This window comes from Marmota flaviventris, chromosome 14 (genome assembly GCF_047511675.1).
Source record: "Marmota flaviventris isolate mMarFla1 chromosome 14, mMarFla1.hap1, whole genome shotgun sequence".
In the NCBI taxonomy this organism is placed as follows: Eukaryota; Metazoa; Chordata; class Mammalia; order Rodentia; family Sciuridae; genus Marmota; species Marmota flaviventris.
The window spans coordinates 98,771,109-98,786,389 of NC_092511.1; positions in this window are offsets into that span (position 1 = coordinate 98,771,109).

Here is a 15,281-nt window from a genome sequence, read left to right on the forward strand (position 1 = left end):
TAGAAGATAGTGAAGGCATTGATAAATTTCTTAAGTCATGATCTGCCCAGATTGAGTCAGGAGGATATAGACAACCTAAACAGACCAATATCAATTGAGGAAATAGAAGAAACCATCAAAAGACTACCAACTAAGAAAAGCCCAGTACCGGATGGGTATACAGCAGAGTTTTACAAAACCTTTAAAGAGGAACTGGTTCAATATACGGAAATCAATAAATGTTATTCACCACATCAATAGACTTAAAAATAAGAACCATATGATCATCTTGATAGATGTGGAAAAAGCATCTGAGAAAGTACAGCATCCCTTTATGTTCAAAACTCTAGAAAAACTAGGGATAACAGGAACATACCTCAATATTGTAAAAGCAATCTATGCTAAGCCTCAGGCTAGCATTATTCTGAATGGAGAAAAATTGAAGGCATTCCCTCTAAAATCTGGAACAAGACAGGGATGCCCTCTCTCACCACTTCTATTCAACATAGTTCTCGAAACACTGGCCAGAACAATTAGACAGATGAAAGGAATTAAAGACAAAAAAATAGGAAAAGAAGAACTTAACTTATCACTATTTGCAGGTGACATGATTCTATACCTAGCAGACCCAAAAGGGTCTACAAAGAAACTATTAGAGCTAATAAATGAATTCAGCAAAGTGGCAGGATATAAAATCAACACGCATAAATCAAAGGCATTCCTGTATATCAGCGACAAATCCTCTGAAATGGAAATGAGGACAACCATTCCATTCACAATGTCCTCAAAAAAAAAAAATAAAATACTTGGGACTCAACCTAACAAAAGTGGTGAAAGACTTATACAATGAAAACTACAGAACCCTAAAGAGAGAAATAGAAGAAGATCTTAGAAATATACCCTGTTCATGGATAGGCAGAACTAACATCATCAAAATGGCGATATTACCAAAAGTTCTCCATAGGTTTAATGCAATGCCAATCAAAATCCCAACAGCATTTCTTGTAGAAATAGAGAAAGCAATCATGAAATTCATATGGAAAAATAAAAGACCCAGAATAGCAAAAACAATGCTAAGCAGGAAGTATGAATCAGGCGGTATAGCGATACCAGACTTCAAACTATACTACAGAGCAATAGTAACAAAAACAGCATGGTACTGGTACCAAAACAGGCAGGTGGACCAATGGTACAGAATAGAGGACACAGAAACCAATCCACAAAACTACAACTATCTTATATTTGATAAAGGGGCTAAAAGCATGCAATGGAGGAAGGATAGCATCTTCAACAAATGGTGCTGGGAAAACTGGAAATCCATATGCAACAAAATGAAACTGAATCCTTTTCTCTTGCCATGCACAAAAGTTAACTCAAAATGGATCAAGGAGCTTGATATCAAATCAGAGACTCTGCGTCTGATAGAAGAAAAAGTTGGCTACGATCTACATACTGTGGGGTCGGGCTCCAAATTCCTCAATAGGACACCCATAGCACAAAAGTTAATAACTAGAATCAACAAATGGGACTTACTCAAACTAAAAAGTTTTTTCTCAGCAAAAGAAACAATAAGAGAGGTAAATAGAGAGCCTACATCCTGGGAACAAATCTTTACTCCTCACACTTCAGATAGAGCCCTAATATCCAGAGTATACAAAGAACTCAAAAAATTAGACAATAAGAGAACAAACAACCCAATCAACAAATGGGCCAAGGACCTGAACAGACACTTCTCAGAGGAGGACATACAATCAATCAACAAGTACATGAAAAAATGCTCACCATCTCTAGCAGTCAGAGAAATGCAAATCAAAACCACCCTAAGATGCCATCTCATTCCTGTAAGAAAGGCAGTCATTATGAAGTCAAACAACAAGTGCTGGCGAGGATGTGGGGAAAAGGGTACACTTATACATTGCTGGTGGAACTGCAAATTGGTGCAGCCAATTTGGAAAGCAGTATGGAGATTTCTTGGAAAGCTGGGAATGGAACCATCATTTGACCCAGCTATTCCCTTTCTCGGTCTATTCCCTAAAGACCTAAAGAGAGCATGCTATAGGGACACTGCTACATCGATGTTCATAGCAGCACAATTCACAATAGCAAGACTGTGGAACCAACCTAGATGCCCTTCAATAGACGAATGGATAAAAAAATGTGGCATTTATACACAATGGAGTGTTACTCTGCATTAAAAAATGACAAAATCATAGAATTTGCAGGGAAATGGATGGCATTAGAGCAGATTATGCTAAGTGAAGCTAGCCAATCCCTAAAAAACAAATGCCAAATGTCTTCTTTGACATAAGGTGAGTAACTAAGAACAGAGTAGGGACGAAGAGCATGAGAAGAAGATTAACATTAAACAGGGATGAGAGGTGGGAGGGAAAGGGAGAGAGAAGGGAAATTGCATGGAAATGGAAGGAGACCCTCAGGGTTATACAAAATTACATACAAGAGGAAGTGAGGGGAAAGGGAAAAATAATACAAGGGGGAGAAATGAATGACAGTAGAGGGGGTAGAGAGAGAAGAGGGGAGGGGAGGGGAGGGGAGGGGAGGGGGATAGTAGAGGATAGGAAAGGCAGCAGAATACAACAGACACTAGTATGGCAATATGTAAATCAATGGATGTGTAACTGATGTGATTCTGCAATCTGTATACGGGGTAAAAATGGGAGTTCATAACCCACTTGAATAAAAGTGTGAAATATGATATATCAAGAACTATGTAATGTTTTGAACAACCAACAATAAAAATTTTTTAAAAAGTTAGTAGAACCGACTGTCATGTAGGAGAGTGACTTTAATTATGTAAAAATATACTTTCCATTATCTTTTCAGTATCTAATTCAGAGGAAAATACTTAAGTCCAAAACTGTGTGTGTGTGTGTGTGTGTGTGTATTACATATCAGAGTGAAGTGAAGGACATATACCATAATCCAAGCACTGAATAAAAGCCCAACTCCTAACTTTTCTTCTATCAGTGAATGTGAAATTTGGCAGACATTCCAGATGCAAATCAGACTCGGCAAAGATATTCTCATAAGGAGATTGTGCCCAAGGGAGACAAAAGAGTGGTAAAAAAGCTTTTGAAAACAGTCTGGTTGCTATTCTCTCTGCTTTGTATCCATGAGATAGATTGAGCTCCCAAAACAATTAGTTTCAAGTATCATCCATGACACATTCCCAATGTGTAAAATATTCATATAATATTAACGTTTGGAGACATGCAAAGTGACACTTTTACCTCATGAAAAGAGAGACTTGAAATATATCAAGTTTTATAATCAGTTCAACGACTGAATAAGATTGGTACAATAGAGGCCCAGACAACAGCACATATGTGTTCAAAAGACTGAGGCAAATAAATGGTTAATGAAAGAAAAAATACCTTTTGATATAATTGTAATGGAAAAACAATAGTAACAATAAGTTACTTAAAACTCATACAACCAAGGTAATATAACCAAGGAAAACGATGGTTTTGAGAAATACATAATAAAATTGTTAGTCATAAGAGGCACAGGACTGTCATTATCTGTGTGTGCAAAAGGAAGATGAGATCAGTAAGACACACCAGAAGTGTCCACATGAGTTTTCTACATGTGGATGGATCCTAATTACTTAAACATAGCTACTTCATTAGAAGAATTACCTTGATATCAGAGCATAATCACCCCATCTACACAAATAACCAATTAAGAATCTTCAATAGCAAAATAGTTAAATACTTGAGCTAATGGGAATTTTATGGTAGGTATCAAGATTTTATGAAAGGAACAACAACAAGACAAATCAGGTCAGTAGATGATTATAGTCACTGTTCACGAAAAGCAAAAAATAAAAATCCTGACATGTTAGAATATATATATTTTACAAACTGTGGTGCACCCACACTGTAACATTGTAGCCTTCTGTAGCTCATTCCTAAGCAGTGAGTGAGGCAATTCTGGGCAGCTAAGAAAATAATTCTGTAAAGTCCACACACTTCAGATCCCTTTTGCAAAGAAAGAAATGCTTAGTCTTCCAGAGTCACAATTCTTACCAGTAAACAGACACATAGCTGGAGTCACTTTAAGGTTGTCACCTACAATTTCCTTTGAAATTTATTTTTCTTAAAGAAAATGTGTGAATTTTCAGAAAATCAACCAAATTTCTAACCTTTGGTTATCACAGAATTTATTTTGTGGGGCTGGGGTTGTGGCTCAGTGGCAGAGCACTTGCCTAGCATGTGAGGCACCAGTTTGATCCTCAGCAACACATATAAATAAAGAATAAAGGTAGATTTTTTAAAAAGAACATATTTTTTTGACACTGGTTGTCACAAGTGTCACTAGTTCATGTCTCAAACTTGCAGTCTTTCACCTAATTCTGATCCACTTATAAGTCCCAGAACGTCATCTACAAGGCTAATCAACTTCCTGTACATTGGGGGACCCTACAACTACCAAACATAGAAAGGAGCATTCAGCATTAAGGTATTAGTTATCTACAACTCTAACAAATGAATGAAGCACAACCATGATAAAATCATAAAAACCTGTTGCACAAATATAAAAAAAATGGCTTCTAAAGGATATATGGGGGAAGGCAGGCATACAGAATGGTCAACAATCCTGTAGAATAAGTTTACAGGACTTGAAATATCTCATGCTGAGATTTACTATGATCTTACAGAAAACAAAAATGTGAGATACGTGGCAAGGATTATACAAACATATTAATGGAATAGAACTGAAAACCTGATAAACTGATAAAACACACTGGAGATGATATAAACTGAGAAAACACACTAGAGATGATATAATATTTTTAATGAATTATGAACACATTGGCATCTGTATACAAAGAAATGCATTAGACACAGAACTTACAACATTTAAAAAGTAAAATCCTTAATCTGAAAGAAAATGTCAGGCACATAGCAGAAATTGTATATGGTTTTGTCCTTGACATGAACATTCAAAGCCAGAAGCAAGATATATAAATGAGAAAGTTAATACACTTTCACTCTGTTGAAAACTTTTCTGTATTTTGAAGTATGTTATTAACTGAATGAGAAGAAACTGGATGGAATATTTGCCAAATATATGTATGATGAAGGTCTAGAATAAAAAAATATATATATACAATGAGCTCTTAAAACTCGGCAAAAGGTGCTGGAGTTTTGGCTTGGTGGTAAAGCGCTTTTCTACCATGTATGAGGCACTGGGTTTCATCTTCAGTGCCACATATAAATTAATACCAAGGCCCATTGATAACTAAATATTTTTAAAAAAAAAACACTGAGCAAATAAACAACCAGTTTAAAAATGGGCAGTATCACATACAATGTTATTAGAAACTCATAAGGAACAATAGTAAGAATAATATAATTAGAAAATATAATAAATATATACAGATCCATGGAGATAAAATTTGTTTATCTATGTCTGTTTTTCTATAGATGTTTGTATATGTAAACACATAGATTTATAATTATATAAAATACTGCAGATTTACATAGTTTAAGCATAATCTTTAAAAATCTTTATTACAATGAGTCATATAATGAATGAATTATATGACATAATAAATTATATTTCATTAATTATATGTAATTTATGCAAAAGTAAAGAATAACCTGTAAGGTTTTCACTTACAGAGACATTTACACAATAATATTTTATGAAGCTATGGTTTTAGTTGAGTGGTTTAGAATTTGTTCAGCTTGTGCAACACCTTGGGTTTGATTACCAGCAGCACAAAAACGAATGCAATAGTTTCCAGTAAGGCCATGATAACATAGTGACATTTGACAGATATTTCATGACTACTCTAAGACATTTTCTTGAAAAACCACAGAATTTATTGGGCTTCTGTGTCTCCTACATGTAGTAGAAACTTCTATGTCTGAAAAGTTCTACTTGAAATATATTTTACCAATACCTCTTAATTTCTAATGTCATTAAGTTCCAACAATCAATCATGAGCCTAGTGTACCTTAAGCCTAATTTTTCTTTAAACATTCATTTTTTACTTTTCTTATGTTTCTACATAGAGCCCAGCTTTATTTACTTTGGTGTTCATAAAATCCCCAAATTATTCCTCCTGTTCAATCACCATGGTTCCAAGAACTCTAGCAGAAATATACAAATGCCCCTTTAGGGAATCTAGACTGATAGCCCTGCCCTGGATGAGCCCATATATCAGTACGTTCTTAAAAGTCAAAGCCATAAGTAACAAATTGTTTTGCCTATTGTCTTTCTAAAGCTTGTTCTCTAGTGAACAAAACAGTATTAAAATTTACACAAAAATCTTTAAAAATGCGAGAAAACAAATTTGAAAATGTCAAAGGATGCAAAAATTAAAAATAATTGTTTGGGAGAATGTAAATGGGTGTTAGAAGGAACTTATTTTTAATGTATAAAAATATCAGAAACTAAACACTGGTGATCATTTTACAACATTGTGACTACGGTAAAAGCTACAGGATTGTAAACTTAAAGTGGTAAATTAGATTTTACTTATATTTTGCCAGAAGAAGAAAAAAGTTTTTGTAAGAGGCACAAGAAAAAATCAAAACCATAGCAAAAATAATAATAAGTATATAAAAATAAAATATTAAAAAGGCAAACAAAAATGAAAGTGATATTTGCCCAATAAATAACACTATTTCCATAATGAGAAACATTAATTTGAATATGCCTATATATAATCATCAACAATGGATTGTTTTCCTATGCCTGACTTATATTTGTATCAGAAAAGTATGTCAGAGTAGTCATGAATAATGGATATCTGTAATTGTAATTAATACTATATTTTGATAGAGTCACATTAGCATTCCAATTCACCATAGCTAAATTCTGGAAGGAGTTCACATGCCTGTTAATAGATGAATTGATTCATAAAATGTGATACACACAATATGGAGTTTTTAGTCAGCTATAAAGAAGATTTAAATTGTGACATTTGTCAGTAAATGAACAGAAATTATCAACATCATGCTAAGTGAAATAAATATGACTGATCAAGTGTCAAATGTTTTATTTCACATGCGACAGCTACAGAAAAACACAAAGGGAAAGGAGAATTTGATATCATAAAGATATAGGGAAGGGCTGGGGATGTGGCTCAAGTGGTAGCGTGCTCGCCTGGCATGTGTGTGGCCTGGGTTCAATCCTCAGCACCACATACAAAGCAAAGATATTGTGTCCGCCGGTAACTAAAAGTAAATATTGAAATTCTCTCTCTCTCTCTCCCTCTCTCACTCTCTCTTTAAAAAAAAATAAAGATATAGGGAAGATTAGTGGAGTATAAGGAGATTGGGTGGGAGTAATGAAGGGAAACAATAAGGTAATGAGAATTGAATGTGAGTAAATTAATTTAACAAAAGAGGTGAAAGCCTTATACAAAGAAAACTACAAGATGCTAAAAAAAAGAATTAAAGAAGACCTAAAAGATGGAATGTTCTACCTTGTTCTTAAATAGGTAGAATTAATATTGTCATAATGACCATGATACCAAAAGCACTATACGTATTTAATGCAATTCCAATCAAAATCACAATGATATTCCTCATGGAAATAGATAAAGAAATAAAAATTAATCCTGGAAACACAAAGAGACCCAGAAGAGGCAAAGCAATCAGAAGAGGAATGCAGGTGGCATCATTATACCAGACCTTAAACTATACTTCAGAGGAATAGTAACAAAAACAGTGTGGTACTGGCAACAAAATAGACAAGTAGACCAATGGTACATAATAGAGAACACACAGAATAACCCACATAAATACAAGTTATCTCATACTAGACAAGGGTACCAAAAACATATTGGAGAAAAACTAGCCTTTTCAACAAACGGTGCTAGGGAAACAGCAAATCCATATGCAGCAAAATAAAATTAAAACCCTCTTTCATCATGCACAAAATTCAACTCAAAGTGGATCAAGGATCTAAGAATTAAACCAGAGACCCTGGACCTAAGAGAAGAAAAATGCAGGTTCAAATCTTCATCATGTTTGACTAGGCCCTGACATCCTTAATAAGACTATTATAGCATAAGAAGTAAAACCAAGAATCAATAAGTGGATGGATCAAAACTGAACAGCTTCTCAGAAAAAGAAACAAGCAGTGAGGTGAAGAGACAGCCTCCATCTTGGGAGCAAATTCTTACCACTCACACGTCAGATACAGCACTCATCTCTAGGGTATATGAAGAACTCAATCTTGACACCAAAAAAAAAAAAAAAAGACAGACAAACAAACAACAACAAAAAACAAATAACCCAATTGATAAATGGACCAAGGAACTGAACAAGCACTTCTCAGAATATGATATACAATTGAGCAACAAATATATATGAAAAGTTCAATACAGCAATTAGAGAAATGCAAATCAAAACTAAGATTTCATCTCACTCCAGCCAGAATGGCAGATATTATGCATATAACAATAAATGTTGGCGAGGATGTGGGGGGAAAAGGTACACTCATACACTTCTGGTGTGGATGCAAATTGGTGCAGCCAATATGGAAAGCAGTATGGAGAGTCCTTGGAAATCTGAGAATGGAACCACCATTTGACCCAGCTATCCCACTCCTTAGTCTATACCCAAAGGACTTAAAAAAACAGCATACTACAGGGACACAGCCACATCAATGTTTATAGCAGCACAATTCACAATAAACTGTGGAGCCAACCTAGATGCACTACACTGGATGAATAGATAAAGAATATGTGGTATATACACACAATGGAATATTACTCAGGACTAAAAGAGAATTACAACATTACATTTGCCAGTACATGGATGGAGTTGGAGAATAGTATGTTAAGTGAAGTGAGACAATCCCAAAAAATCAAATGCCAAGTATTTTCTGTGATATATGCAGGATGACTCACAGTAGGTTAGTGAGGGAGAACGTGGGAGGATTAGATTAATTCTAGATAGGGCATAGGGTGAGAGAAAAATGGAGGGGGAAGGGGATTAGTAAGGATGGTGTAATATGATGAACATCATTATTCAAAAACACATGCATGAAGATTTGAATTTGGTGCCAACATACCTTATATACACAGATATGAAAATTGTGTTATATAAGTGTTGTAATGGAGATAGAAATGAGTACATGTATAATGGTATAAATTAGCATGAACATACTTTATATAAAGAGATATGTAAAATTGTACTCTGTGTGCATTAAAGATTGTAATGCATTCCACTGTTGTCAAGCATTTAAAAAATAAATATTTTTTTTTAAAAAAAGAAAGGTATTGGAACCCGTTGGGGACACTATAAGCCTTCAGGGTAAATACTGTAACACCTTGAAAACACAGAGATGGAAGGGAAGATGCATAAACAACATGAAAAACCAAGAAGAATGTGCCCCAAACAAAGGTGCTACATTATTAGAATCCATGGTCAGAACAGCAGGAGAAATAACAGAGAAGGAGTGGAGGAGGTACATAATTTTCTGTGAATTAAAGGAAGATATACGAGCAAATACAGGCAGCATACAATCATTTTGATAAAGAGCTACATAAGCAAATACAGAAAGCAAAAGTTTCTTTCAATAAGGAGATAGAGATTCTGAAAACAAACAAACAAACAAACAGAGATCCTTGAAATGAAGGAAACAGTAAACCAAATTAAGAACTCAATAGGAAGCATCTCCAAGAGAATAGATCACTTGGAAGACAGAACCTCTGACAGTGAAGGAAAAATATATAATCTTGAAAAAATAAAGTTGACCCCAGTAAAGATGGTAAGAAACCATGAGCAGAAGTTTCAAGAATTATGAGATAACATGAAAAGACCAAATTTAACAACTATTGGGATAGAGGAAGGCTTAGAGGTCCAAACTATAGAAATGGACAATCTATTCAATTAAGTAATATCAGAAAAATTTCCAAACATATAGAGTGAATTGGGAAATCAAATACAAGGAGCATACAGGACACCAAATGAACAAAATCACAACAGAGCCACACCAACACACACCATAATGAAAACACCTAGCATGCAGGAGAAACAGAGTATTTGAAAAGCCACAAGAGAAAAAAATAAGATTATATATGGGGAAACAAATCAGGGTCTCTGATTTCTCAACTGAGACCCTGAAAGCTACAAGAACCTGCAACAACATATACCAAGCTCTGAAAGAAATAGATGCCAACCAAGAATCAGACCCAGCAAAATTAAATTTTGATTAGCAATTGAATTTCGATTTAGATGTTATTTTTATGACAAAATAAAAACCTTCCATGATACACAAAAGTTAAAAGAATTTACAACTAGAAGGCCTGCACTACAGAACATCCTTGGCAAAATATTCCATGAGGAGGAAATGAACAACAATGAAAATTAGAAAACAGTAAGTGTTGTAATGGAGATAATGGATATCACGCTAAAGGAAAAACCTATCAAAAGAAACCAAATCAAGTTAAATACCAAAAATAAACAAAAATAACTGGGAATACAAATTATGTCTCAATAATAAACCTGAATGTTAATTTCCAAAACTCAGCAATCAAAAGACTGGCAGATTGTATTTAAAAAGAAGACCCAACAATATGCCACCTCCAAGAGACTCATCTCATAGAAAAAGACACCCACAGACTGAAGGTGACAGGTTGGAAAAAAAATATATCACTTGGGCTGGGGCTGGGGCTCAGTGGTAGAGTGCTCACCAAGCACATCTGAGGCCCTAGGTTCAATCCTCAGCACCACATAAAAATAAATAAATAAAATAAATGTACTGTGTCCATCTACAAAAAATATTTAAAAAACATACCACTCACATGGACTGTGGAGCAAGAAGGGATTTCCATCCTTATAGCAAATAATGCAGACTTCAAGTGAAAGTTAATGAGAAGGCATAATGGAGGACCTTTCATACTGCTTAAGGGAACCATACACCAGCAAGATATAACAATTATAAATATATATGCCCCCCAAAATGGAGCATCTATGTTCAAAAAGACTCTTCTTAAGTTCAAGGGCCAAGTAGACCACAAGACAATAATTCTGGGTGACTTTAACACACCTCTTTTACCACTGGATAGATCTTCCAAAAAAAAAGCCAAGCAGAAAGTATAGAACTCAATAATACAATCAATAACTTAGATTTAACTGACATACTAGAATATTTCATCCTTCAACAAGCGAAGACACTTTCTTCTCAGTAGCAAATGGATCCTTCTCTAAAGTAGACCATATATTAAGCGAAAAAGCAACTCTAAGCAAGTACAGAAAAGTAAAGATACTACCCTGCATTCTATCAGATCATAATGGAATGAAATTACAAATCAATAATAAAAATAGAAGCTACTCCAACACCTGGAGACTAAATAATATGCTAGTGAATGAAAAATGGGTTGCAGAAAACATCAAAGAGGAGATTGAAAAATTCTTAGAGGTGAATGAGAACACAGATACAACATATCAAAATCTCTAAGACATTATGAAGGCATTACTAAGAGGAAAGTTCATTGCATGGAGTTCATTACTTAAAAAAAAGAAAAAGTCAAATAAATGACCTAAAATTACATCTCAAAGCCCTAGGAAAAAAAATGAATCAACACCAAAAGCAATAAAGGACAGAAAATAATTAAAATCAGAGCTAAAATCAATGAAACTGAAACAAAAGAAGCAATTTAAAAATTGACAAAATGACTGGGAATAGTACCACCATTTGACCCAGTTATCCTACTCCTCAGTCTATACCCAAAGGACTTAAAAACAGCGTACTACAGAAACACAGCCACAATGTTTTTAGCAGCACAATACACAATACTAAACTATTGAGCCAACCTAGATGCCCTTCAATAGATTAATGGATAAAGAAAATGTGGCATTTGCACACAATAGAATATTACTCAGCAATAAAGGAAATAAAATCAAGGCATTTGCAGGTAAATGGATGGTGATGGAGAAGATAATGCTAAGGGAAGTTAGCCAATCCCCAAAAAAACAAATGCTGAATGTTTTCTCTGATATAAGGAGGCTGACTATACTGGGGTAAGGAGGGGGAGCATGGGAGGAATAGATGAATTCTATTTAGGGCAGTGGGGTGGGAATGGAAGGGAGGGGGCAGGGGATTAGCAAGGATGGTGGAATGTGATGGACATCATTATACAAAGTATATGTGTGAAGACATAAATTGGTGTCAACCTACTTTATATACAGAGATATGAAACATTGTGCTGTACATGTGTACTAAGAATTGTAATGCATTCCACTGCCATTTATTTTTAAATTTTTTTAAATTTTCAAAATGAAAAGTTGACTCTTTGAAAAAATAAATACATTTGATAAACACTTATCCATGGTAATGTATAGAAGTAGAGAAAAACTTCAATTACTTAAATCCATGATGAAAAAATAAATATCAACATGAACAACAGAGAAATACAGAAGATAATTAGAAATTATTTTGAAAATTTGTACTCCAATAAAACAAAACATTGAAGACATCAACAAATGTCTAGAGTCATATAATTTACCCAAACTGAGTGAGGATGATACACAAGTTGAAAAAAAAAAAGATCTGTTTAAGAGAGAATTTTTAAATTTTTTTTCTTAGTTTTTGGTGGACACAACATCTTTATTTTATTTTTATGTGTTGCTGAGGATCAAACCCAGCACCCCGCGCATGCCAGGCAAGTGTGCTACCTCATGATCCAAATCCTCAGCCCCAAAACAGATCACTTTCAAGCAATGAAATAGAAGACACCATCAAAAGCCTACCAATCAAACAAAAAAGCCCAGGACTCAATGGATACAAGACTTCAAGGAAAACTAACACCAATATTCCTCAAATTATTCCATGAAATAGAAAAAGAGGGAACACTTCCAAACTCATTCTATGAGGCCAATATCACCTTGATTCTAAAATCAGACAAAGACACATCAAAGAAAGAAAACTTCAGACCAATATCTCTAAAAAACAGATGCAAAAATTCTGAATAATATTCTGGCAAATCAAATGCAAAAACATATCAAAAAGATTGTGCACCATGATCAAGTGAGATTCATCCCAGGAATGTAAGGTTGTTTCAACATATGAAAATCAATAAATGTATTTCATCACATCAGTAGATTTAAAGATAAAAATCATATGATCATCTAAATAGATGCACAAAAGCATTTGACAAAATTCAGCACTTCCTCATGTTCAAAGCACTAGAAAAACTAGTGATAATAGGAACATATCTCAATATTGTAAAGGCTATCTATCCTAAGCTCCAGGTCAACACTACTCTAAGTGGATAAAAACTGAAAGCATTCCCTCTAAAATCTGGAACAAGACAGGGGATGCCCTCTCTAACCACTTCCATTCAACATACTTCTTGAAACACTGGCCAGAGAAATTGGATGAAAGAAATTAAAGGAATAAGTATAGAAAAATAAGAATTTAAACTAGCACTATTTGCTGATAATATGATTCTGTACCTAGAAGACCCAAAAAAACTCCACTGGAAAACTTCTAGAACTAAAATTCAGCAAAGTAGCAGGATATAAAATCAACACCTATAAATCAAAGGCATTTCTGTATATCTGTGAAAAATCCTCTGAGAAGGAGATGAGGAAAACTACCCCATTCACAATATCCTCAAAAAAAAAATAAGATACTTGGGAATCAACAAAAGAGGTGAAAGATCTATACATTGAAAACTATGGAAAACTAAACAGAAATCAAAGACCTTAGAAGATGGAAAGATTTAACTTGTTCTTGGATAGGCAGAATTAATATTATCAAAATGACTATACTACCAAAAGCACTATACAGATTTAATACAATGCTGATCAAAATCCCAATGGCATTCCTTGTAGAAATAGAAAGAGCAATCATGAAATTCATCTGGAAAAATAAGAGACCCAAAATGGCTGAAGCAATTCTAAGCAGAAAGAGTGAAGCAGGAGGTATTGCTATACCAGAACTTACACTATTCTTCAGAGCAATAGTAACAAAAATAGCATGGTAGTGGCACCAAAACAGGCTGGTAGAACAATGGTACAGAATAGAGGACACATCGACTAACTCACATAATTACAACTACCTTATATTAGACAAAGGTGCCAAAAATATGCACTGGAGAAAAGAGGATATTCAAAAAATGGTGCTGGGAAAACTGGAAATCTATATGCAAGAAAATAAAATTGAATGCCTCTCTCTCACTATGCAAAAAGTTAACTCAAAATGGATCAAGGACCTAGGAATCAAACCAGAGACTCTGCATCTAATAGAAGCAAAAGTAGGCCCTAATCTTCATCATGTGGGATTAGGCCCCAACTTCCTTAATAAGACTCCTATAGCACAGGAATTAAAACCAAGATCTCAATAGATAAATGAGCTCATTCTACAAGAGATTGACCTTTCTCATTTGTAAGTTTTTAGGACGGATTGCATGTCCTTTAATCACATGACCTAGATATTGAAAAGGAGATGTCTTTAACACCTTTTGAGGTGCAATGCAGAAACCCATTGCTGTGAGTGACGTCCCTAATTGGGCAAAAAGTTTTAAGAGTACATCTGGGTTATCATGAGCTAAAAGTATGTCTTTCATAAAACGAATAATATATGCATCAAGGAATTTCTCTCTCACAGGCTTGATAGCCTGTGTCACAACATTTTGACATAGGGTAGACTGTTACGCATTCCCTGAGGCAACACTTTCCAGCAATACCTTTTAACTGGTTCGTTAAAATTAATTGCTGAGACACTGAAGGCAAACTCTTTATAGTCATCTGGGTGCAAAGGTATAGAGAAGAAGCAATCTTTCAGATCTATTATTACCAAATAATAATCTAAAGGAATAGCCGTAGGAGAAGGAAGCCCAGATTGTAATGCATCAAAGGGCTCTATAACACAATTAATAGATCTTAGGTCTTGTAATAATCTCCAGTTACCAGATATTTTACTAATTACAAAGATGGGTGTGTTCCAAGGGCTGAGCATAGGCTCTAAATGAGCAGCCTGAAGTTGTCCCTCAACTAACATGTGGGATATTTTTACTTTTCCCCTGTTAGGGGTCACCAACAAACCCAGGTTGGCTCTTCTATGAGCCTATTATTATTATTATTATTATTATTATTATTATTATTATTATTATTATTATTATTTTGCTGTTCTCTGGGTTAGGGATAAGGTCAGGGCACCTTTAAAAATCTGGACTGGGTGAAATATTTAATCTCTGTAGGAGAGATTGGGTTACAAGTAGGTACTCTTCCTGTAAATTTCCCTCGATTTTCCTAGGAGCAAACCCTTAATTAAGTCCCTCAAATGACATGATAGTCTCTTGTAGAGAGCCA